This window comes from Ambystoma mexicanum, chromosome 5p (assembly GCF_040938575.1).
Source record: "Ambystoma mexicanum isolate Mex_15411 chromosome 5p, UKY_AmexF1_1, whole genome shotgun sequence".
Lineage (NCBI taxonomy): Eukaryota > Metazoa > Chordata > Amphibia > Caudata > Ambystomatidae > Ambystoma > Ambystoma mexicanum.
In genome coordinates this window covers 328,339,196-328,366,196 of record NC_090930.1, presented here as the reverse complement: position 1 = coordinate 328,366,196, position 27,001 = coordinate 328,339,196, and the positions used below count along the sequence as shown (strand labels likewise).

At 46.2% G+C, this 27,001-nt stretch overlaps 1 protein-coding gene across 1 annotated transcript in view; it reads left to right on the top strand.

Annotated features, from left to right (window-relative positions):
• The window catches only part of FMR1 (fragile X messenger ribonucleoprotein 1), an 821,120-nt gene that overhangs the window by 767,523 nt on the left and 26,596 nt on the right, over positions 1-27,001 (top strand). The window lies entirely within an intron of this gene.

Below are 27,001 nucleotides of genomic sequence, written 5' to 3'. Positions count from 1 at the left end.
AGGATTCGGATGTTGGAGTACCGGTGCGGTAGTAAAGGCGGTTTTCAAAGCCTCAAAAGCCTCCTGCTGTTCTCTCTGCCATTGATAAGATACCTGAGGACTAGTCAGGGCCGTAAGCGGGGCTACAATTGTGGAAAAGGAAGAAATGAAGCGTCTGTAAAAGTTGGCGAACCCTAAAAAAGCCTGCAAGGATTTGAGTGTTCGAGGTACTGGCCAATCTAATACTGCTTTGACCTTAGATTCATTCATGGATAACGCCCCAGGGGTGATGTGAAAACCCAAAAACTCAACAGTTGTCTTATGGAACTGACATTTCTCAGGTTTGGCAAACAAGGAATGTTCTCTCAAACGGGTCAATATTTCTCGGACATGATTCACGTGTTCATCAAGATCACGAGAAAAGATTAGGATATCGTCCAAGTACACAACCATATATACATCCAGTATATCCCTGAATATGTCGTTCATGAATCGTTGGAAAGTGGCCGGGGCGTTGCATAGGCCAAAGGGCATGACCAGATATTCGTACAAGCCATACCGAGTGCAGAAAGCGGTCTTCCACTCGTCTCCCTCGCGGACGCGTACTAAGTTGTATGCGCCGCGTAGGTCAAGCTTAGTGAAAACGGAAGCGTGTGTTAAATGGTCTAGAAGTGGAGTGATTAACGGGATGGGATACCTATCCTTTTTAGTGATAGCGTTAAGACGCCGATAATCTACACAAGGGCGTAAATCCCCCTCCTTCTTGGGTACAAAGAAGATAGGACTTGCCGCGGGTGAAGTGGAGGGGCGGATGTGTCCTAATCGTAGGGCGTTCTGTACATAGTCTTTCAACGCCAGTTCCTCCGAAGGGGACAAAGAATAGATCCTGCCCGAAGGAATATTAGAATCGGGAAGCAGTTCGATTGGGCAGTCATATGGTCTGTGTGGAGGGAGTACCTCAGACGAGCCCCGGTCGAACACTGATTCGAATTCTGTGTATTCTGGCGGAATCCCAGATACCAACCCCCCAACAGTATGTGTATGCACAAGCTCTGGATCGTCGACAGTCAGTGTGAGTTGGGCTAAGACCCCCAAGGCCCGAGAAGGTGTGTCAGGGGCTTGATGGACCGGAAGACAATAATACTGACAGATATCAGACTCAAAGACTACAGTACCTGACTGCCAATTGATCAATGGATTATGTTCATGTAACCATGGAATCCCTAGGATGATGCCGAATTGGGGTGTGGTGATCAAATCAAAACTCAGGGTTTCGGTGTGTACTTCTTGTATGGTTAACAAGAGGGGTGCGGTTTGATGTCTGACAGGACCAGAAACCAGTGCAGAGCCGTCTACGGCTTGGACATGTTCCGGTCGTGTTTTCACCACTAAAGGTAGGTTGAGGGAATGGGCCAAATCAATATCTATGTAATTACCAGTGGCACCTGAATCAATAATGATATTGACTGTATGAAGAAGGCCTGTAGAGGGACATAGGGTAGCCTTTACAGAAATGGGTTGAACACGAGTAAAGGCAAGGGAGGTACCCGGAGAAGATGACGGAACACTCGACCTGTTCTCCGGTTCTAAGGTCGAGCCGTCCGAAAAACCTGACTCTTCCTGGGCCGTCGAGGACACTCTTTCACGAAATGTCCAGTGGTACCACAATAAAAGCATGCATTATCCACCCTTCTACGTTCTCTCTCAGATGTTGTAATAGGACTACGTAACCCTCCCACTTGCATAGGTTCTTCGGTACTGGAAGCAGGAGTGCGAACAAGAGTGGGAGAGGAAGAGGCCCCCAATTCAGCTCTACGCTCCGATCGTCGTGCATCTACCTGCAAGACCAGATCAACCAATTCCTGATACTGAGTAGGCATAGAAGGGATCACTGCTAATGCATCTTTCATGGTGTTACTCAACCCCCTATAGAAAACCACCGCCCTCTTGTTTTCTGGCCATGATGTTTCCGCAACTAGCTGATTGAAACGGGTGATGTAATCTATCAGAGACCTTTTACCCTGAGTCAATTCCAACAACTCCAAATCCCTAGACTGTACCTTGTGTCGGGTATCGAATACTCGGGCCATTTCTAGGACCAACAAATCAAAGTCATAAAGAACTGGGCTATTGTTCTCTAACAGGGGATTAGCCCAAGCAGCTGCTGTTCCGGCCAAATGAGAAAGGGCGAAGGCAGCTTTAGCAGTGGTGGTGGGAAAAGCCAAGGGTCTGCATAGGAAATGTAACTTGCACTGATTAACAAAGGTTCTGAACTTCTTGGGATCCCCTTGATAGCGTTCAGGAGCAGCTAAGGGGGAAGGGGTTGGGAGTATCATCGGAGTTGGGACTACAGGAGCAGTAACGGGAGAGGGTGTAGTGGAGGAGCCGGTATCGCCAAACTCAGGGTCTGCAGGAAGGGAATGTTGAACACTTTGTATGGAATCTAACCTTTGATGGATCACAGTGTTTGCGGCGGCCATATCTGCCCTTAATATTGTAATTGCCTGAACCAAAGCAGCTATGGGTTCATCCGTGGATCCCTGCATCGTCTGACACGACTATACGGCTTCTCAGTCTGTTCTGACTTGAGTGTCGTGTAGACCGATGAGACCTCCGTCCCCAAGTGACGCACAGGGGAACTAAATAGAAACCCGCTGTACGACCCTTGAGGCCACAGGTGAGAGATGTCTTCTCGGATCCACGGAGCCTCTTGGAACACCTATGCTGCTGTCAAAAGGGAATGAGGTTAAGTACCAGGCAAGCACAATACAATGAGGTAAACAAGTAACTAAAGTGTCTTACCTATCTGGTGTAATGGAGACCCAGGTGACCTAGTAGGGAGGTTCGAGGCTCATTAGATGCGGCGATCCCTGGAATGGTAGAACCGCAGGTTCAGCGTGGATGAAGAGTAGCCACCTGTGGGAGTCAGGGCTTGACTTGAATCCCCAGTAGGGAAAAGGCGTAGAAGATCAGCAAGGTACCAAGGGATGATCCAAAGACAAGTCGAGGTGCAGTCCAAATATCCGGCAACAGGTAAACAGTTCCAAGCAAAAGTACCAAAGGGTGTCCGAGGGAGTCCGAGATAGAGTTCCGTGATCAAGGTAACAAGGAGCAAGTTGTAACGCCAAACAGTGTCCGAAGCCAGCTGAGAAGCAATGAGCGTTCTGTCTCTCAGACCTTTATACTGATCGCCCCTGGGTCATGTGACTTCTCTGGATCATGTGACGTCCACCAAGATCACATGGGGAACGCCGTAGTGTATCACGTGACTGGCGTGAAGACGTAAGGCCGCCCTTTCTGCTATACGTTCTCCAAGGCAGTTGCCAATGCAGAAAGGGTTGCAATCGAGCCCGTACACTGGTACGGAGTTTTCGGTTCTGTGGGTTCACCGAATCACTTGAGCCTCGAAGCTTGGGAGGAGATGTTGGGGGAATGTGGGCAGTGTTCTGATGTGTCGTGGCCCGGTGTGCAGAGGATCGCCTAACAAAGAATGAGCGATCCTTCTCCTTTGAGCAATGCAGGCAGGCTTTTTTTGGGTAGGAGTTTAAGAAAGGTATGGTTACATACAACTATGTAATTGGCTTATGAACGTAAAAGTAGCAAATCAAGCTGAGAGACACATCGCAGATTGAGGACTTTCTTATAGGGGAGCCCCGATGGGTATGTTTTTCTCTTCATATTGAGTGCTTAATTCCAACAGATTCAACCCCCTCCCCCCATGAGTATATGATGAAATGGGAGGAGGACATGGGCAAACCCATTGACGGGTTAGCTTGGTATAATATCTGGATGAGAGCAGGGAAACATTCTAAATCTGTTAAGCTGATGCTTGGATGGTACCTCACTCCGGAACGTTTGAGTACGATAAATCCAACGTTCTCTCCCACTTGCTGGAGATACTCCAGGAACCTTTTTTCACATGTGGTGGACGTGCTCACTTGTCCATGTGTTCTGTAATGAGGAGTTGACACACATAAAAAAGATCAGTGGAGTGGATCTAGTAGCTGACCCCAGGTGGTGGTACTGCGTGATGAAGACATGCAGGGACAATATAATTTGTTGGCTAAATCCTCTAAGTAGACAACTCACTTTTTAGTGGCAGCAAGGTTAGAAGTAGCAACACATTGGAAATGTTTAATCATGCCAGAAATAAAAGAATGGTGGGCAAAGTTATCGTGGCCGCGATTTGTAAAATTGATGCGACTCTTAAAGCGGAGATGCCACAATTCATGGTGAAATGGGGCCCCTTTATTACATTTGTCAATATGATCATCCTGTAATACACCACAGACCTCATGAGATCCTTCTGATTGTTATAATATTGACACTGTATGTCTTTCAGTTCTAAGGACATTGGCACTGTTTGGTGTTTTCCCTTTTCTTTGTGATGCGCTATGATGTTAAAGACAATGCAATATGTTCATTTTTGCAGGAGTTGTATGCAGCAGCTTTGAATATGTCACTATTTTGTTTCATGTTACAATAAAAATGTAAATGGCAACAAAAAAAAGTCACATGATTTGCATAGGCTGACATCTAGTAGTTAGTGCAGAGTATTTCCTGACTTGTTTTCGAAATTCGAAAAGGGACGATAACGGGGCGTGTCTGTAATAGCATCCCTAGTGTGACATGTACTGTACTATGGGCCTTGTTTTTTCCCACCATCATAGGCTTTCTCTCTTAGCGGGGTTCCGAGCTTTACAGTTATCGTGATATATACACATTGATTTCTGATGCTTGTGGATCTGCTTGGAATCGCATGCTGTGCATATTGTCCAACATCTAGTGGTAATCGCAGAGTCTTGCATCTTTCTTTTCGAAGATCGAAAGGGATGTCGACATGGGCGTGACTGTAACACTATCCCTAACTATCCTACCCCTGACGTGTAGTGTACCCAAAATTCATCATGCGTCGAGGTCCCACCAGATTTTTTTTTTCTGCCAACCTAGTTGGTCGCTTATGCAGAGCTTGTAACAGTTATATTGCTATCTATTCCTCTGGCCTACAGTCGTTAAGTCAACTTCGACAACCTTCTAAATGGCTGTATCGTTGGTTTCCTGCTGCGGCCGACTACATCTACATCTGCAACTGCTCGGCGACTGTTGACCACGTGGTCTCGACCCTCAGGCCTGGCCTTTACAGTAGTGAGAGTGGGGCCCTGTTTCTTTATTCTCTCTGAGAATGCATTTCCTTCACCCCTCCCTTTCTCTTCTTGGTCTTGCTGCTGCTAACCTCTGCTATGGAAAGGATTCCTTTTCAATTCTGCTCGTCTTGTAACAGCAAATTTCCCTGAAAAGACACCCATCGCCGATACAATAAGCATCTTCCCCGTGACCACGACGAGCGCTCGTGTAAGGTCTGTAAACTCTTTCGGCCTAAGACGCTGAAAGACAGCAGACTAAGCGGTGGACGGCCTACGCTATGGAGGCTGCAAGCCTTTCCCCCGCGGGTGCCGGCGCTCCGGACGAGCAATCCATCGGCAGCCATGGCTCCCATTGGGAAGCCATCAACCTTTCTGTGGAGCCTATGCGCTCCCAGGTGCCTGTCCCCGTCCATGATAGGCAGGCCGTCGGCACTGTTATGGGGAGGTGCCCTCACTGCAACCATGGCATGCAAATGGGCTCAAAACTTCTTCTGGAACGAGCGAGCCTAAAGTCCACTACTGTCAACTTGCCGTCCAAGGGTGCTCGAATGCCGAAGGACTCGGGGGGGGGGGGGTGTCGCTGACACGGCAGCGCCTTCAGGCTCGCCGAAACACTCTGACGTCAATACAGCTTCACGAGAAGTTTTTTGGATACCCTTTCGGGGGCCAGGGACTACAAAGGCACCCCCTCTCCTCAAGAGGACTATTCTGAGGCCCCCCCAGCCTTTTTCTTAGGACTTATATAATAGTTCTTCCCTTCTAGATAGCTTTTCCCTCCTGACCCTTTAGCTTCCTCAGAATGTACTAGGGAGTGGTTCGAACAGTGTATGGCTAAGATGGCTGAGTTCAACTTTTCAGGCCAGTATGGCAGAGCCTTGAAGACACCTAGGGAAGTGAACTCCTCACCCATCCCCTCTAAATTTCTGTAACTTCCCTCCTCTGGTGCCCAGTTTTCCTCTTTGGAGGAAGCACAGGGACACCACGAAAATATCTTTGGGGATAGCCCCAATGACCCAACCCAGGAGGTTTCTTATGAAGGGTTTAATCTTTATTATCAAAACCCAGTCCATCAAGACCCAGACTAGGATCGGGCGGAAGACCAGGGCTCCTGGCACACACCGCCACATACCACTTCTCCAGACGTCATCTGTCTGGATCCCCCTACCACACCTCAGCAGAGAGATTCATCGCCAGTTGATGACCAAATGCTGTTCAACTCCCTCTTAAAGAGAGCAGCCGACCGTTTCAAAATTGTTATGCACAAAGCTGTCCCTGACTCAGATTTCATAGAGGACATCCTCAAGGAAAAGACTTTGGTTAGCCAAGCCATCCCCTTATTAAATTCTATTGAAAGGCGCCTGGGTCCTTTTTTACTGTCCCTGTCTCTTACACGGGCAGTTAATCCCCAGTGGGAAAATTGTTTTGACCAGCCCCCTCTGACTCTCTCTACATTAGGGGTCACGCCACACCAGACTCCTTGGTAGTAACAACCACTCGTAAGAGGTCAGGGGTACCACTGTCCTCTGCAGAATACCCTCCAGACAAGCACTGCAAAAACGTTGACCTTGGGAAGCGTGTCACTGCTTCTGTGGCCTACTCCAATAGAATTGCCAACAAAACCAAGTTCCTTGCGAGCTACAGTGATGTTCAATGGGGCCTTGTACAGGATGGTCTTCAGGAAGTTCCAGAGCCTACCCGATCACGCCTGCTGGCGATCGTGGCTGAAGGCAGACAAGTGACCCAGAATATCCTGAAAAACACACTGGACTCGGCCGAAACTGCTGGATGCACCCTCACCCAGGGAACCCTACTCAAGCGGCGTGCCTGGTTAAAAAACTCTGGATTCAAACCCAAAACACAAGCCTCTTTAATTAACAAGCCGGTGGAGGAATCCAACCTTTTTGGGAACGTGGTTGACGACGATGTGGAAATGGAAAAGAAAGAGCACAAGACTTTAAAGTCACTTATCCAGCTACGGCTAAACCCTTTCACAAGCGTGACGGCCCAAATGCCCGCAGGGCCTTTCGTGGCCAATCCTTATCCCGCTTGCCCCAAGCTCAGCACAGCTCGAGGGTACGCCCTGGTCCTCCGGTCGGGGCTCCTCTGGCAACATCCTGTATCAGCAAAGATGCTCTCGTAGGGGCAAGGGTAGAGGTAGAAACTCTACTCCCAGAGGCTCCCCGGCCTCCACCTCCAAGTGACTCGCTGGTACGGGTCCCCTCCCACGCTTCCCTGGTCACGGTCGCCTGTCTTCATTTAACCACGCCTGGGAGGGGATCACTTCAGATCAGTGGGTACTAAAGACCGTTGCCCACGGGTATTGTATCGAGTTTCTCAGACCACCTTGCTACCACCCACCAAGAAGCAGACGCCTGTCGCCAGAACACCTGCACATCCTGCTGGAAGAAGTTCAGGTCCTGCTGGAAAAGGGCTCCATCAAAGTCGTCCCGCTTCTCCAGGTAAACAAGGGTATTTATTCAGTGTACTTTCATGTACCCAAAAAGGATCTGAACAACGGCCCTGTTTTAGACCTGCGCCCTGCGAACAAGTATGTCAAACCTCAAAAATTCAGAATGACAACACTTCAGGAGGTAATACCACTGCTACAGCAGGGGGATTACATGGCCACATTGGACATGAAAGATACATACTTTCCTATTTCAATGTTGCCAGCGCACATAAAGTACCTGAGGTTCATGATGGCGGACACCCACTATCAGTTCAAGGTTCTCCCCTTCGGCATTGCCTGAGCCCCAAGGGTGTTCACAAAGGTACTGGCGGGTCACCTGCGCAGGCAGTCCATCCCAGTCTATTCCTACCTCGACGACTGGCTCATAACAGGGGATTCCTACGGAACATGCCAGACAAATACCCAGAAGACGGTAGATCTCCTCTTCAACCTAGGATTCTCTATCAATGAGAAGAAATCCAGTCTAACCCCCAGCCAGGTAAAACAGTTTCCGGGGGCTCTAATTTGGACAGAAGACAAGCTCGTCTTCCCCTCTAACGAGAGGGTCCAAAACATGCTGTTCCAGATCCCTCACTATGTAGCCAGTAAGCAGGTGACCATACGCAAGCCATGCGACTGATGGGGATGATGGCTTCCTGTATCTATCCAGTTCCTCGCGCTCATCTGTGCATGCTCCTGTTATGTACAAAGGGAGGCTTTCACATAACCAGTAGTTTAAAGGTAAAGAACCTTTTATTTGCAAGTTGATGACATAAGACGACCCCCAGCAGGAGGAGTACAATCTTCCCACTAAGGCCCTGCTTCTTCACTGGCTCTCCTTGGAACCCTGCTACATAAGATGCAGTTCTATGTTCTATAGTATCTAAGTGACAATAGACATAGTGAAGGAAATATTATACACTCATGGTTTAACAGGTAAACATTGGAAACACTGCACATCCTAACACCTCTCCTCCTTAAACATAACAAGTAACTGTGTGGGTGAGGACCCACTAAAATTGAAACCTGTAAAACACATATTGAACAACTGAAATTGAAACCTGTAAAATAAATATTATACACTCGTGGTTTAACAGGTAAAATATTGGATGCGCTGCAAGTCCTGGCACAAATCAAGAGCATAGATATATGACATCTAGTGGTTGATTAGGTAGAGTCACAAGAAAGTCCCTGTCTCCAACTAACTGAAGACAAATTAACATTGAAACGGAAAAGCCACCCTTTCCTTATTCCAAATAGCTCCTCCTTTGACCAACACTGACGAACCCAAGTCTTTCACAACTTGCTTGGGTTCAGAAAACAACGAGGCTCCTTTACGAACTTTGGTGGGGAGCTTGACTTTAATCCAATCACCCTCTTTGACCTTGAATTCCCTACAACAATTCTTCTGATCATACCTCTCCTTGGATCTAACTCCAGCTTCAAAAATTCTCCTTTTTACACTCTCTAGATCCACATCCACCATTTTGGATTTGCCCATCCAACCTGGACATAAATGAGTATTTGGTTTTCTTCCTCTCAAGATCTCAAATGGACTCGCGCCTGTGACACTATGGGTAGTTAGCCTATACTGGAACGTGCGTTCCATCACTGTTCTCACCCAATCTCCTCCAGTAGCCACCGCTATCCTAATAGCCTCCATCAGAGTCCTATTAAATCGTTCCACACACCCATTACTCTGGGGATGATATAAAGAAGTATTCACCTGCTCAATCCCATGATTCTCTAAGAATTCTTTAAACTCTCTGGAAACAAGTTGGGTCCCATTGTCAGACAAACACTTTCTTGGAAACCCTTCTCTCCAAAACAGTTGTTCCAAAAATCTGATTATACTACTACTGGATATGTCCTTGAGTACACATACCTCCGGCCATTTTGATAATAAATCCATGACTACTAATAGGTAGCTATCTCTGCCACCACCAATATTAAATGGACCGAGGAGATCCAACGCAATTTCGTCCCAAGGGACACGCGGGGACTCCCTCACTACCATGGGAACTTTTTGCACTTTCAAGCCTTTGTTACCCTCAATACATTCCACACAGTCTTTGACTTGTTCCTCTATGTCCTTGTCGATACCAGGCCACCAAAATTCAGACCTCACAAGTCCCTTCGTCCTGGCCAGACCTAAATGCCCAACATGGGCCAACTCCAAGACAGACTTCCTCATACCGACTGGCACAACCATCTGGTGACCCTTGTATAAATAACCATCCTGAATCCATAGCTCCTCCCTCACTTTGGCAAAACCATTCATCTCGCCCCTGTGGCTCTTAATTTTACCTTCTGCAACCAGAGTAAGTACTCCTTGATATACAACATCCTCCGTGCAAGACACATCCCACTCACTTTTCTTTAATGTTTCATGCACCTGGAATATTTCTGCACTCTCCTCTGAACTTGTAAAGTCACTATCGTCAGAAATTTCCCTCTGGACAGATCTAGACAAGGCGTCTGCAACCACATTAACCTCCCCCTTTACGTGGAGCATGGTATACTGTAACCCTTGCAATGCCGTGACCCATTTCATAATGCGTCTTGACACTCCCTCCAAACCACCTTTCGTAAAAATTCCAACCAAGGGTTTATGGTCAGTGCAAATGGTGAAACTCCTCCCCCACAAGAATCTTTTAAATTTCTCGACACCCCAAACGCATGCTAGAGCCTCCTTCTCAATAACTGAATATCTAGATTCTGGGCCCTTCAAAGACCTGGACGCAAAAGCCACAGTCTGTAAACCTGTCTGATCCTCCTGCATCAGAACAGCCCCAACACCATAATCACTGGCATCAACAAAAAGCAATGTGGGTTTACTTTGCTCAAATATTTTCAAAATGGGAGCATTGACAATAGCCTCTTTTATCAAAAATTCTTTCTTGCACCGGTCACACCATTTAAAAACGACTCCCTTGCGAGTGAGAAATCTCATATTCCTCGACATTTCTGCTAACCCCTTGACAAATTTGCCGTAAAACTCCACCAGTCCCAAAAATGATAGTATGTCCCCTTTAGACTTAGGCTCCTCCATTCTTTTTGTGGCCTCAATAGCCTCCTCCTTGGGTCTAACCCCTTCCCCAGTGATCTCATGACCCAGGTACACCACTTTGTTGGCTTTAAAAGTACATTTTTCCAAGGCAACGGTGAGGCCTGCCTCCTTCAAAATATCCAAAACTCTTTTCAAACGAACATCATGCTCCTTCTCATCGCTCCCACATACAAGAACATCATCCTGATAACACATCACCCCTTTTTCACCCGCAAGTAATTTATGCATAATACTCTGAAACACACTTGCGGCTGAGACCAAACCAAATGGCATACGAACACACCTGAACAATCCAATCGGGGTGATGAAGGCGGTGAGATCCCTGGAATTAGGGTGCAATTCAACCTGATGGTAGGCCGATTTAAGATCTAGTATGGAGAACACTTTTGACCCAGCTACTCCCACCATCAAATCATCTATTCGGGGAAGAGGAAACCTGTCTGCCACAACCATGCTGTTTAGATGTCTAAGATCTATACAGAGCCTCAAAGACCCATTGCCTTTTCTGACTACAACTATAGGACTGACCCATTCAGATGCTTCTATCTTTTCAATGACACCATCTCTTTCCATTCTCTTGAGTTCTTCCTCTACATCTCCTCTAAGAGCAAGAGGAATAGTTCGCAGTTTTGCAATCTTAGGGACAGCTCCTTTCTTTAGGAGAATTACATGTACAAAGCCCTTAAGACACCCCAATTTCCCAGATAACGTGGTTTGTATCTCTGTGGGCTCTCCTCCCGCAACAGACATTACCTGCTCGGGATGACTTGCCTCAAGCCTTATCTTCAATTCAGCTTGATCACTCCATGACAACAATTCACCCCCTCTGTTGGTAACATACACACAACCTTTGGCCTTCCTGTCCTTAAACTGTAATTCAGCATCAAAGCAACCTATAATATCTATGGGAACATCTCCATAAGCATTTGCTTTAACAGTATTTTCCCACAGAGTACAACTATCAAATTTGTTCCTCCACACGTCCACACTTATCAAGGTGTAGTCAGCACCACTATCCATTAGCATGCGTACGGGTACACCTCGAATTACAACCTCAGCATAAGGTTTCTGCATTTTCACTCTGCCATTGACAGCATTCACTGTAAATACCACTTCTCTGCCATCCTCACAATATGACTCATCTTCATAACTTGCACTTATTTCATGCACTTGATTTGACCCAGCATTAAAATTTCTACAACATCGGGCAATGTGCCCTCTCACACCACACTCATTGCATATGATATGAATAGCAAAGCAATCCTTATCCGAGGCTATATGCGACAAGCTTCCACATCTAAAGCATCTTCTCCCTGGAAAACCTCTGGATTGTCCTGAATCCCTAACCATCTTGAAAGAATTCATGTCTTTGGGAATCCCTCTGCTATCTTTTGCAGGAACCCATTGACGCCATCCTCTGCCAGTTGCCGGTCTGTTCTCTTCGCTCCTTTTAGCATTCTGCGAGGCGCGTCTTGGATTCCACGTACTCTGCCTCTGAACAACCTTTGACACCTTCAGCACTGAACCCTGACTCTCATCCAACTTGGGTTTACCATTGTTCACAGTATCCGATTGAAGAACTTCAATGCACTTATCTGTGTGTTCCACCATTTTCGCTATCTCAATTGCTCGATCCAAAGTGGGGTTCCTCTCTTTCCATAGTTCTTTCCTAATACTGTCATTGGAACATTTAATCATTAGCTGGTCTCTCAAGTGCTCATCCTGACAGTGAGTGAATTTGCATTTCACTGCTAAGCCCCTTAAAGCCGTGACAAAATCCTCGATACTTTCCCCATTCTTCTGCTCTCTCGTGGCAAATTTATATCTTTCCAATATAATGTTCTCCTCCACTCTAAAATGCCTGTCCAGTTTGGCTAATGTCCTTTCATATGGACCAGCATCCAAAATGTCAGAAGGCTCCGGCAATCTCTTTAAGACCTCTTGGCCTGCAGTTCCCAAACAGTGAAATAGCAATGCCTCCTTGCGCTCATTGGAGTAGTTGGCACCAAACACTGCTAAGGCATATTTGCTGAATCCTTCCTTCCAGTCTTCCCATCTAACCCTGGGTTCACCTGGCACTGCCAGAAAAAACACAGGAGCAGGCACATTTGCCATGTCTCAAAGTTGCAGAATAGAATAACAAGCTTGCAATTCTGGTTTAACCAATAGAGCTCCCACCCAAACAGGTAGGTGACACTAATTAAAAGATAGCTGCTTGGTTATGTACTCACCCTGGAGCGCCTCACCAGGGTCATCGGCGGCGACTCCTTTCTCAACCTTGCTCAGTGTGGGGCCAGGGTGTCCAATGGCCGCTCGGAAAACACACAACCCAAAATCCAATTATAAAAGTGCCAAAGCCGTGTCTTTGCCAGCCCGGTCTCCACAAGTTCAACAAAATTGCAGGGGTCCAATTCCAGCTCCCACAGACCAGAGCCTCCAGGGGTTTTCCTCTGGCGCTAGCAATGTCCCTCCGGTGGATGCCACACACTGGATGTCAGGCCGTCAATAATCCACTGAAAAAGGCCCTCCCTCAGGCAAGTCAGGCTGGCTCCGCTCCACAGCCAGCACACGAGATCTGTAGAAAAGGCGCTGGGGGTCGTCCTCCGGGTCCCAGTCAAAATCCTCGTCGCCAAATGTTATGTACAAAGGGAGGCTTTCACATAACCAGTAGTTTAAAGGTAAAGAACCTTTTATTTGCAAGTTGATGACATAAGACGACCCCCAGCAGGAGGAGTACAATCTTCCCACTAAGGCCCTGCTTCTTCACTGGCTCTCCTTGGAACCCTGCTACATAAGATGCAGTTCTATGTTCTATAGTATCTAAGTGACAATAGACATAGTGAAGGAAATATTATACACTCATGGTTTAACAGGTAAACATTGGAAACACTGCACATCCTAACAGCTCCCCATGCAAGTGTGGCTCTCGAGCCAATTGTGTCAGGCCAGCAGCCAGTGGGACGATCTAGTGGTTTTCTCAGCAGCCCTCGTTCAGTCTCTGCAGTGGTGGTAAAGGGAAAACCTTCTGCGGGGGGAAAACCTTCACCAATTCCACAGTAGAAGCCCACTCACCACAGACGCATCTCTAACTGGGTGGGGGCTGACCTCCTTCAACAGACAGCGCACGGCTTGTGGTCTCCAGCAGTAGCATTCAATCACATCAACCTGTTGGACCTACTAGCGGTGGTCAAGGCCCTGAAGTCTTTCCAGACACAACTCCAGGGAAAGACAGTTCTAGTCCTCACAAACAACACCACAGCTATGTAGTACTTGAACAAAAAAGGGAGCACTCACTCTCTAGGGCTATCCAGACTGTCCCAGAACATCTGGAAATCGGCACTCACACACATGTTCATCCTCTCACAACATTTTCCAGGGGAACTTAATCTTCTGGCAGACATACTCAGCAGAAACTTCCCTCTATCTGTACAGCACGAGTGGCGGCTACAAGAGGACATTTTACTGAACGTCTTTGCAGATTGGGTCTTCTCAGAGATCGATTTATTCGCCATCCTGGAAAATGCCCAATGCCCAGATTATGCCTCCAGATAACCACAGAACCGCTCCAAGGGGAATGGTCTATGGATAACATGGTCCAGGAGATTTGCCTACGCTCCCAACCATCCCCCACCCCAGCCCACCCCCGAGGATTCCCTTTCTCAACAGAATAGTGCACAAGATGCACCAGGAACCAGTCACAACGTTGTTAGTAGCTCCGATGTGGACCCTCCAGCCTTGGTTCTCCCATCTCATTGCAATGTCGGTCTCCCCTCCCAAGAAGCTGCTATGCCCCATACAACATGCTGTCTCAAGATCAGGGAGGGACACTACATCCATGACCCCAAACACTCAAATTAGCAGCCTGGCTCCTGAGGTCATGGAGTTTGGGCCTCTTCAACTCCCTCAGAGATGCATGGACATACTCGGAGAGGCACGGAAACCTACCATTAGACATGCTACTCCAGTAAGTGGAAGTGCTTTGTTTCCTGGTGTAATATCAAGGGCGTCAATCCTATTGATTGCATGCCTAAAGATACTGTCCTGTACCTAACTCATCGGTTCAATTCAGAACTGGTTTTCAAGGCCCACTTAGCCGCTCTTTCGGTTTACACCACGTCCAAGAGCAAGGTTTAGTCATGGAAGATTCCTGTGATTAAAGCCTTTATGAAGGGGGTAAAGAGACTTCATCTCCCTATCTCCAACCAAGCCCCCAGATGGGACCTGAATGATGTTCTTACCAGACTAAAGGGACCTCCTTTTGAACCATTAGACAAGACTAGCCTTAAGGCACTCCCCTACAATAACGCCTTCCTAGTGGCGATAACCTCTATAAGGAGAGTTAGTGAACTTTCAGTTCAGGACCCTTTTGTCACAATTCACAAAGACAAGGTGGTTTTGCGTACACACCCACACTGTGTGCCCAAATTTATCTCAACGTTCCATGTAAACCAGTCCATAGAACTACCCATCTGTTTCCATTACCCCCGCTAACGTGGCAGAAAGGAGCCTCCACACAATAGATGTGAGGAGAGCGGTTATTTACTATCTGTAGAAGGCGAAGCCACTAAGGAAAACAAACCAGTTCTTCGTATCAGTGGCAGCTGGTAGAGAAGGGGGCCCTGTCTCTAAATCGGCTATTTCCAAGTGGATTGTAAACTGCATCACACTGCGTTACACTCTTGCCAAGAGATCTACCCCTTACGCCTAGAGCTCATTTGACTCTGTGCACAGGGGCTACCATAGCATTCATTGCAAATGTTCCTCAAGATTCCATTTGCAAAGCAGCAACCTGCAGTTATGTACACACACCTGCACACAACACTGTTGCCTAGATACACACACTAGGTCTGATTCTCAGGTGCTAAGACACCTCTTTGCTACTGTTCTTTCACACATCCCACCACCATCTCTGGGTCTAGCCGCTCTTTAGCGGTCTATGCTAAATCTAAGTCACTAGTCTATGCACAGCATGTGATTCTAAGCAGATCCACAAACATCAGATGACATACATTACTCACCGTAATCGGATTTCTGATGATTGTATCTGCTTAGATTCACATGCGCCCACCCTTCCTCCCCTCTTGGAGTAGAAGGAACATAAACTTCTTGCACCTTCTCTCTTTTGTACTCGCTCACGCAGACTATAAGGCTCCCTCATGGCAGAAAAAAACAATCGGTGGGACCTCGACGCATGAGGGATTTTGGGTACACTACAACGTCACGTTAGGGATAGTGTTACAGTCACGCCCGTGTCGACGTCCCATTCGATCTTCAAAAAAAAAAGATGCAATACTCCGCGATTACCACTAGATGTCGAACTATATGCACAGCATGTGAATCTAAGCAGATACAATAATCAGAAATACGATTACGGTGGGTAATGTATGTCATTTCGCCCCATGTACCGAAAGTACTTCTCGATGATCAACTGAAGTTCTTCTCGACGGCCGTCTCGATGACCCATCACTGGCTTCAGCCTACACAAACTGAGGCTTGATCCGGTTTCCAAGCAACCCTCACGATTTAGTTTCCATATATCCGCCGGCAGGCGGAAGGAAGCCGGCCATCCGGAAGAAGGCCAGAGGAAAAAGGCCTTGTTTGCCTTTGTTCGCCGGAGAGCGCTGCTTGCCGCCCGGTACAACTATTAAGGTACTGCTTTTCTCTAATATTATCTCGCCACACTTTCACCGCCCTAGTCAATTCACAGCATTAGTCGTTCACGTTACAAGCAGGCCAATTATGCATCCCGCGGCAGAAATTGCAAGCATTCTATTTTAACTTTGCTATTTGCCCAACCGATCACTATGTCATCTCTTCACAACGCTTAAACATCGAAACAGCCTGTATTAGATACCGACCAGAACCAGCCACCCCCACCCAAGCATGTCACTAACTGTTGAGCACCTCTGCTGATATCCTTAACCACTGTGCTATGTTCCGACTCTACCTACTACTGGTTTTGCATATTACACTGACCTTTTGAGGCAGCCTACTGCCAATGCTTTGCCTATTGCATTGACTTCTATTCCACGGACCTTCAATACTGAGACATTGACGTACGGTGCTTTTCAGTTAAGCCTGCTCTGCAAACGGTGCTATCCCGAGCCCCCACCCATCTATTCTAGAATTAGCACCCATGTAATGTATTTACACTCTGTAACAATGCCCAAAAATGGTTCTGTTGCTCTCCTTACGGTTGCTGCCACATGTGTTTGGCATGTTGCAAATTATTGAAGTGGCCTTTACACACACTTTCAAAACCAGTCGCTACCATATGTGATTTGTACAATGAGGATGCAGTGTATATTTCGAACTTGCCTATTTTGAATCTAACTGAAACCATATTAGATGTTACCAGCCTATCTGACTTAACTATGCTAAAATGGTATTAGCCTATTCAAATTCAACTATCTATGCTATGCGGGACTAACCCACATGACTGTAATGTAGTTATGATAACCTGGGACTAGCCTACATGTATCCGCTGGTAATTTGCCTACGCGGGATTAGCCCTCTTTGCACTCGACCCCATCCATGCCAATGTGGGAATAGCTGTGGAGACAACACTGGTGACAAAAGCACCCATAGACACAAACACAGGGTTACTCATAAACACACTAAGCACACAACCCCCAGATACAGTTCGACAAAGTTGTGGAAAGTTGGCCCTGCGTATCAAGAAGCACTGTTAGTGCTACTGACTCTACGTGTCGGGAGTCCACTCAGCCGGTTTGGCACATGGCTCGGGTAATAAACCCAGATGCTGTGCGCTGTGGTTATTGTGTCTACAATTTCAACAGATGCTGAAACCATTGTCGACTAGTGCAAGCATATCAAAACAGTTGAAATTATCGTCTACTGGGGCAAGCATTTCCAAACAGCTGTCGAAAACAACAGAAGTTGTTTCAAAGACTCCACGGTATACAAAAGCCTCATTCACAATTTCTGAGACTTTACACCAGGATGGATTGTCCTACTTTAGATCCAGAAGACATAGGGCCTCATTACGAGTATTGCGGTCCGTAAACAAGGGTGCCAGTTAGCAACGTACCAGCACCCTTTCCGTACTGCCATGCTCTAAGAATGCTGTTAGGGACACGGACCCTTCAGCAGTCCTGACCTGTCAGAAAATCAGCCCCCTACGACATGTACTTCTGCTGCCACTTGTGATATCCCGGTGCCAGTGGGATATCACACGGTGTAATCAGTGTTACGGGGTCGGCAGCAACCCATCGGTACCGCCAACCTTGTAATGAGGGCCATAGTGTTTCCTTCAAAAGACACACCCGAGACAGGCACCTGGACAAACCAACGATTTGAAGAATCAATGGACAAGGTTTCTTTTTTAAAGGTTTTGGAAAAGCACCCCATCAAACAAAAATGTTTTCATGCGGAGGAAGGAGAACCTCCAGCAAAAACACCAAGAATAGATACACATAGTGTTATTTAATATTGATGAGAATCGGGGTACAGATATCTTTATTGATGATCAGGATACACTCTACAATGACCCAGATGACCTTGATAATTACTTGCTGCCATCTCCCCATGTCCCAGATGAACCCATCGCCAGCTCCCCAATAGAGGACAAGATCCTTGCTAAAGAAAGCCTCAGATCATTTTCACATTTAATACAAGACACTGTTCAAGATAGAGATTTTGTGGATGAGGTGTTCAAAAAACAGTCTGTGGGACAATATTTTCCATTATTATAATCCAATGAAAAATTAGTTTTGTCATCAACTCTGTCTCACTAGAGCTGTCAATCCTAGAATTGAAAAGTGCTTTAAACCAGCACCTACAGATCTTTTATATATTAGGGGACATTTATAACCAGACTCGCTGGTTGTAACTATAACATGTAAGGGAGCGGGCCCGTTGGCAACCACAGAAGCTCCTCCGGATAAAGAAAGTAAAAGACTATTTTCTTTAGGAAAGAAAGTTGCAACCCCGTGCAACGTACCAAACCAGAATAGCCAACAACTCAACGTTAATTGCTAGCTACAATAGAGCCCAATGGGACATATTACAGCCACAATTAGACACTGTTCCAGAACCTTTGCGTTCATAAATTCAAAAATCCATTAGCTGCTGCAGATATAGCAGGCAGACTAGTTGTACAGGCTGCTGTATAATTGGGCCTTTGATCACTGTAACTAAAAGCAGGCCCATCCTTAAAGAGTACATACACACTTTGTCCGTAAAGCAAGTTTATTGTACAAACGACAGGGAGTAGTTGGGTGACATGAAAGAGTCATACTAACCTGTGTCTCTGAACCACACAAAACACACATTTTATGCAATTTGCAACCGTTAAAACACTCGCAAAGATTTTGTTACAGAGTCAATCCCCCACACATGATTGTTTAAACCTATACAATGTCACCATATTCCCTTTAGTTCCCACACTTCTTATTGGATACATTCATCTACTCTTTAACTTATAATTGCAAGTTTCATATTTACACTACACCCCTCTCTGGGTCCTTTCCATATTTGGTCATAGTCCAATCTCCTAGTTACACAATTTACACAATTTACAAACAATGCAAATTATCACAGGTTCCTTCTGGTTAGAAACCTTTACCCCTAATTGAGACACACATTGCTATTTTATGGAAATTCCATTGATTTAAAAGAAGAGGAGAGCAAACACATTTCCTTTTGATCTATTGTTGCTGGTGTTGTAAGAGGATTCAATTCAACACTACAGCTAAGTCAACGCCTAGTCTAGAATACTGAATGAAAACCCTTATTGATATACCTTTATGTCCAGTTCATGCGTTCTGGATGACTACCCCTATATAACACCCCTCTCTTGGAATCCTCCTGACCCCACTGAGCCAAGAAGTAGTTCTGTTTTGCAAGTTAAAAGGTTTATTTGATAATTTAAACAATAGATATATATATATCACACTTTATAATAAATTAATAATTGAATAGCACACTTAATCTGATATGATAAAGATTAACAACGGAGAATCTGGCACCAACACGCTTCTCTATAATCAATAAGGAGTTGACATGAAATGGATAAGGTAGCACACAGGTGAATAGGAACAAAAGAAGAAGGTGGTACAGAATGCTCTATGTAAGCTCAGGTGGATGCAATATTCAATGAATGCAGTACAGAAAATACTCAATATGATTTCAACCAAACAATGTAATCACTTTTCTCTGGCTATTCACTCCCCCCCTCTTTATGCAATGCAAGGAAATGGGAGGAAAGCACACAGTTCTCAGAAATGCAATCAATGTAATTCAGTTCAATCCCCCCAAGCACGCTTAAAGAAAACAGATAGGAGTTTTGAAAACACAGGCCCAAATACTTTTATATGTGCTAACAATGGATGAGAAATATGCTGGAAATGCTTTTAATTCCCTTTCAGAGGTTCAGGGTGAGTGATATCTAGTTAATATTAGCTCAGGCTCACTCTTGCAATGATTCAGGGATAGTTTTTATGAGGCAAACGATTTTCTGGCAAATGGAAGGCAAGCAGCAGCTGATTTTTACACGTGAAGAAATTTGCAAATCGCGGTAAAATTCGCGAATGCGCCGAGCGCTATTACAGAGGAACTACAAGGACTATCACTATCGTTTTGGGGTCCTAAGAAAGCCTCCAGATGAAAGTTACTGCAAGTCTCTAAGACAAACGGTCGCGGAGATATGAGCGATTTAGTAAAGGTCGTTTTTGGTTTTGCAAATTTTAAACGCAGCGCTTTTTCAACTTTAAAAATGATGGCAGGATAACACAATTGCTAAGATGCAGTTCTACTTAGATTAAAAATGGATTGAATTATATGATTTTAACTAAGAGATGTGTGCTGAGTTTTGCTGAGTACTCACAAGAGATTTTAAACAGGAAGGCGGCTTTGTCACGATCTGGTCAACAGGTCTGGACTTCGGACGGTCTCTGGGCACAGCGTCTGGTCTCTGGAACTGCTAACATGGGTCTGGGTCAGCTCTGCTCTCTCTCTGGGTACAGCACTGCTTCTGGATTCTGGAGATTGAGGGATTTGAAGTCTCTGTTTATCTTGGAGTCTAAGTGTTGGCTCTTTGAAAGTTGATGGAGGTAAGTATGGATTTTTCCGGCAGAGCTTCCAGCTGCAGATGGAAATGAAGGTCCCTATCTGTCCTGTCTGTCTGCTTTTATGTGTTTAGAATGTGGGTGTGTTCTAGCATCACTGACCCTACCTCTCTCCCAGCTTCTAATTGGTCAAACTTCCATTTCTCACTTGATTGGGGGAGCTAAGTTGTGTCAGAGTGATGTCATTTTACAGCCTTGCAGAGAGGACACTCCCCTGTCAAATTGCACATAATCTATATTTGATAAAAAAAAACATATTTGCACAGGTAAACATTGGTTTAAAATTACATGCACACATCACATATCACAGGAGATATACCCTGTCCAACCTTTGCTCTTCCTGGGAGCTTGCATTCAGAAATAGCAATATTTTGCACTTTTTAACTGGTTTGCGATACCGTACATTACCCCAAATTTACACACATGTGCGCAAGGAGTATGGACATTAGTTGATGAAGTGTCAGATTTTTCACATGCACACATTTTGAGTAATATCCTCTTTTCCGCTAAAACCCCCCTGAACATGCCACCGGTTCGAAAAACCTCTTAAAATGTGGGCAGAAAAATCACAAGAATTATGGTATCATTTAAATAATTTTCACAAGTCCGTACTATGAATGATCCATCTTTTTAGATTTATGTTCTGGCCCGGAAAGGGGTGTGGTTTCCCAGGTCACATGGTGGAAATACTGGTTTTTCCAGTTCTGCCAAGCCAGCTTGCTCTCACAGGCAGTGCCCCTCCCAGCTTCTGCCAAGAGGAAGCCGTTTTACGACATCTGTAATAAACCATCTGCCTGGGTGAAGGGGGTTACATTGTTCAGAGCTCCTGTATTCTGTAGGGCTCCCCTTAATTCAATTATCAGAGAGATGGCATATCCTTAGTGTGGCCAGCAAAAGGCAGATAGGCCTGGGAACACAGTTGTGACTCATGTTTCACTCCTGATGGGGGTAGCTGTCAAGCAAAATCAAGTTCCTTAAGCCAGACTTTCAGCTAACTGTCATGTTTTTTGTTGCTTTTTAAATTAACTTGCAATTTTACACATGCAGCTAGAATGCTGATTCTAAGTGCAAAACTATGACATTTCAACAGTTACAAAGGCATGTGACACCAAACATAGGTCACTCATTTAATCTAAACATTTTCAATTTTAGTGTCTTTAAATCCAGTGCAACTTAAACTGCTGACTCCATAGCAGTTTTGTTATAAGCATTGTTTTGGGCTCTTCATTTCCCAGATTTTGTAGGCACACAACACTCCATTCTACCAAATGTCTGCTGGTGTCCAGTGAGTTTTTAGATGTGTTGCAATGTTTAAAATAGACATTTTGAGCCTGCCTTCAGAGAAACACAGGGTGGTTTTAAAGCGCTTTGAAGCTAACCGGCGCTACTGTTTTTCCTTTGGCAACCCATTTCCCTCATGGCAACCCGGCCTATCATTCTCGCACTGGTGGGTGGCAAGTGAGGCAACCATTTTGGTGTGCGCACAAACTGCGCAGCTTTCCTGGATTTCGGCGCACATGTGGGTTTTCCGCCATCTTGAACTTTCTAAGCCCACAGCACCAATTGTTGTAGCATGATAGCTTGCACGTGGGTCAAGACACCCAACAGTGTAATCGCCCAAACATGTTGGTGTCCACATTTCCTTCTAAACTATGCGACTCACCATTTCAGCCCACATGGTCCCAACCCACACCTTGACAACTCTATTGAAAATCCATGATCTATCAGGGCTCCTGTCCCTGCAGGCAGCACGCATCAAGATGAATTATCCGGCCCGAACAGCTGGCCGGAATATTCAATAACAGACTCCTATGTACACAGAGATTGCATCTCCTCTTCACAATGCACCTAGACCATAAAAAAGACCTACCGGAAACTGACCATCTGATATTTATCGTAACTGCTGCTGTCTTTCCCCAACCTTGTAAAACTAGTTTTTCAGTGACAGAGTTCAATTGCCCAACCCAGGTTTTTAGCCAGCACAATGCCTAACTTGTCAGAGAACTCTGCGTCAAATCAGATCTGTATATTCATACTTCCCAAAACCTATTTCCCTAGAGGCCTCCATACATGTGTACCTATACATGTATGTTCAGGACTACTGCATCCCCTCACATTGAATTTCCCTTTTCCAATCTCTTACCTCGCATGCACATGTACAGTTCCCTGTTGCCTGATTGTTAAACGCTATGTGACATGACATACCTGTATTTCCAACCCATCAATCTCACCTTCTCGGGGGAATGAAACCTTACATTCATCTCTCATATTCGTCCCCTAGCACCCATGCTCCTCCGCTGGACAATCTCATTTCGCCCTTCCACCAATTCCACAATCTACCCTTTGTCCTACATCTTCACCCCAACCTGGTGGAGGACATAAAATTACTCCTGTATTCATTTCAAAATCAGTTTGAGTACCCATGTGAGATGGAATGGCAGTGGTCCTAGCCTTAGACAGGGTCACAACCATCATAGCAGCGGCTCTAGGCAATTGGGCAGAGCAGCCCTGTAGACATAGTTGACAGGAACACAAGGTAACTTAAAAAAAGACAAAAATAGGTATGAGAATGTTCATAGTTACTCCTCCATGAAGGCACCCAAGAAAAGAGTCCAAAAAAGAGTCAAAAGCAATTCCCACCTCCCTTTCCATGCCCCTCCTCAGGTTGTGCAATGCAGCAATCGTTCTTGCCAGAGTCCCATTGTCAAAATCATTGTGAGGTACGTCTGTGCAACAGGTACTCCCGATCTTCTGGCAAACTACACCCTCCATAGCCGATAGGAGATCGAGGATATACCGGTTCTCCAATGCTACAAGCTTCAAGGCCCTGAGTTCTTCTTTAATTGCACTAAATGCTGATTCAGAGGAATTCATCAATAATAAGAATTAATAGCGAACAATTTGTAACCACTTCGAGTTGGCCACAGTCTGTATGCCAGAGGCAAAAAGGGAAGTCAAAAACACCTCTGTCTGACTAAATCATCAAAATGTTTCAGGAATCTTCATAAGAGCCTCAGTGGATGCTGATGAGATGTAGTTTGATCTTCTCGGTCACTTCAAAGAGTCTGTTTCTACGAAAGTCTGTAAAGTTCCTGAATTGTCCATGTCTGATGACACAAGGTCTGCAATGGGCACGGGGGATAAAGACGGCACAAATGTAGACTCAGATTTGGATTTTGGAAATGTCAGGTGGCTCTGAGAAACCACAAGGATGGGCACATGCAAGGTGGTGAGACTGCAAATGCCTCGCCAGGCCAGAGGTAACTGCTTGTAGCAAAAGGGTCCACAGGACCAGTACAAGGTGAGAAGTGCTGCCGTACCTCCAACCAGTTCAGCGATGAGAAGCGTGATGCTGTAGTTTCGATTTGTGCCTACCGACACCGTGCCATCGTCCTTAAAACACAGAGAAAGATGCGCAAGTAACTGCATCTTAACAGGTTTCTCTGGCTGCTTGACCCATGTCGAAAAGTTCACATGCTTTTTCCATACACTTCTACATACTCTGGTTATTTGTGCCACGCCTTCTTCAGGGAGTCCCACCAATCCCCCTGCTCTGCAACTCTTCACCCCTTGCACCCATTTATTGTTCACAATAATTAGTCCTTCGATATTGAACTGTACTCTTTGCATGCAACTGACATCCTTCTGTTTTTCCCCATCTAATGGTTGTGAAGCTGGAAATGCATCAGAGGGACAGGGCCTCCGTATCCTTGTCCTTTACTGCCTTTTTATTGTGTGTTCTGTCATATGTTCCGCACAGGAGTTCATGTGGGACTCCTGGCGGTGCAGCTGTCTCTCTTTTGGTTTGGTGAACAGACCCGTGGGATACCCTTACGGCAGCCATGGGTGGGGGTACAACCCTGTGCCCCTAGTGTATGTTTTTGGGCACCTGTGGGTGGCCCGCAGAGCAGGGTATAGGCTGGTGGCAGCTCCATACTGAATTTGACAGTTGCGCTGAGTATCCTCCATTTTGGGATACCCAGGCCCTGCCATTAGAATCAATTGATTCCTGGTAGGACCCCTGTGGCCTCTTGCTTTCTATTGCCTGTTACCTTGTTTTCCCAAAGTCCTGGGAAGCCCTGACTCTGTCCCTTCCCCCTGACTGGCTGTTGGGTGGAAGGTCCATATATGGTGTTGTTGTGAAGTGCAGTCCAGACTGACTGGAGCCTTCCCAGTGACTGTATGTTGTGGGTACGCCCTGTGGGTGGGACCTGGGTGAATGGAGTGTGTGACCAATATGCACTTCTTGTTGTGGCTGTCTGGTTTCTGGTATGAGAGACAAAGACTGAGACAGCCCTGCCCGAAACTGTCCTGAATGCAGTGTGTAGTGTTGAATGGCTGGGTACTTGTCCCAATCCATATTCCTTGTTGAGGGAGGAGGATGGCCTGAATGCACTGTGTGCCTGATTGGCTGACTGACTGCATGAATGCCCTTCTGTATGATTGGCTGCTGAGAGTGACCCAGCAGTGTGGATGAGAGACAAGATAGTATATCTGGGGACCTCTCACCACTGGAAATTGTTCAGAAGCTGTGTCTACACTTGAAGAGTAACTGGAACTGCTGATCCTCGACGCCCAGCTGGAAGAAGACTTGCTGTTGCAAATTGCTTTGACCGGATCTGAAAGCTGCCGAATTCGTCGAAGACTGATCCGAGAGAGGACCTGGTAAGGCGCCCTCTTTCCGTGCTCCGAGGGACCATCGAGCACCGCTAACCTTCGCCGAAGCTCCCTGGAAGTCAGTCCCTGGAAAGGCTGCCGACCCGAGACGGGACCCCTGAGGAGAACGAAGCAAAGCACCCGGACTTCGCCGCTGTCGAAGTCTGTTGCCGTTGACCAGGGTTCGCAGGTTTGTGTAACCGCTGGAGGCCCGTTGAAGTTGTTGCCCAGCCGTGGGGACCCCTTGACGCTGTGCCGCCGACGATCGGAGCCGCCCGATCCTTTGCCTAAGAACATTTGAATCGAAGGACTCCCTTGTCCGCAACGTCGACTGCTTTGTCCAGCCGGAAAAAGTCGAGGACGACCAACGCGCCGAGGAGAATCCACCGGTGGGTTTCCCACCACCTGAAGGCCACAAAGACTCCGACGACTCGACACCCTTGTCGGGTCACAGTTCTTCTGAAACTCTTTGCAGTCCTGAACAATCTATCGCCGAGGTGCCCTCATCCTTGCAGGACGTCACTGACGAGCAGCGCCTGGATCGACATCGTAGTCTCGGCACCCTTGAACTTCTCATCGCCGCCGTCGACGACAAGTTCACCATCTTGGACGCCTCTCGACGATCCGCGGCTCCTGCTTGAAAGGGAGTCACTCAAGAAGGATCCGTCGATGCGTCTTCGAAGAACTCTACTCCACCAGGTACATTTGGGGGGTAAAACCTTAATAGGAGGAAATAAGGCTGTTGAACAATATATGGACTGGGCTTGTGCTATATATCTTTATTTTACAGGTTGCCCAGGTGTGGGGATCTCCACACAGAACTGTACCTAGTGGTAGGGGCCAGTATTCTGCCTATTGTTTCAACCATCTTGCGTTCCTTCCTATCTCCATTGCTGGTTTCCTCGTTATTGATCTGTGTGACATTTTAACCGTACATTTGATGCACTTTAATGAGATTTGATAACATTGGTGGTACCACTTTAGAATTGTATATATTTATCATTGTTGATTTCCGAGTACAAAGTGCGTTATTGTGATCGTGTACATACCTTTGAATATTAATTATATAAAGACTGTGTTTTCAGTAATAGTGTGTGGACATTCCTTTGTGGGGGTTCGGGGACTACACTGTACTTAAGAACCAGCCCGCATCACCTCCTGAGAAGCTAGGCCTTGATTGCTCGACTACGTTACCAATAATAGAGACTCATGACTGGGGTCCTCTTTGCCTCTAGAGCGGAAGTACAGACACCCCCTACAGTCTTTACAATGGTAAACCTTCTTCTTCGTCTGGAAGGGTGGAAGCTGCTGCAGATTGCCACTGAAGTGGCCCTCGGACCCTGCACACGGCTAAATGCACTAGACACTGTGCCTCGGCTACCTCTACCTCATCAGAAATAAACATCTAGGGACACCAGAAGCATGGGGGTTAAGAGAGCAAATATAACGCAACTTTGTTGCTCCCTCTCTCCCTACCCTCTTAATATCATGATACCACAAATTATTTAATGCAAAGCCATGTGCATCATTTACTGTTTCTAAATTTACATTGTCATTATTTACAAAATCTATTTCAAGGTCTTGTGCTCTTAAATTTTTCTGCCATATCCATTGT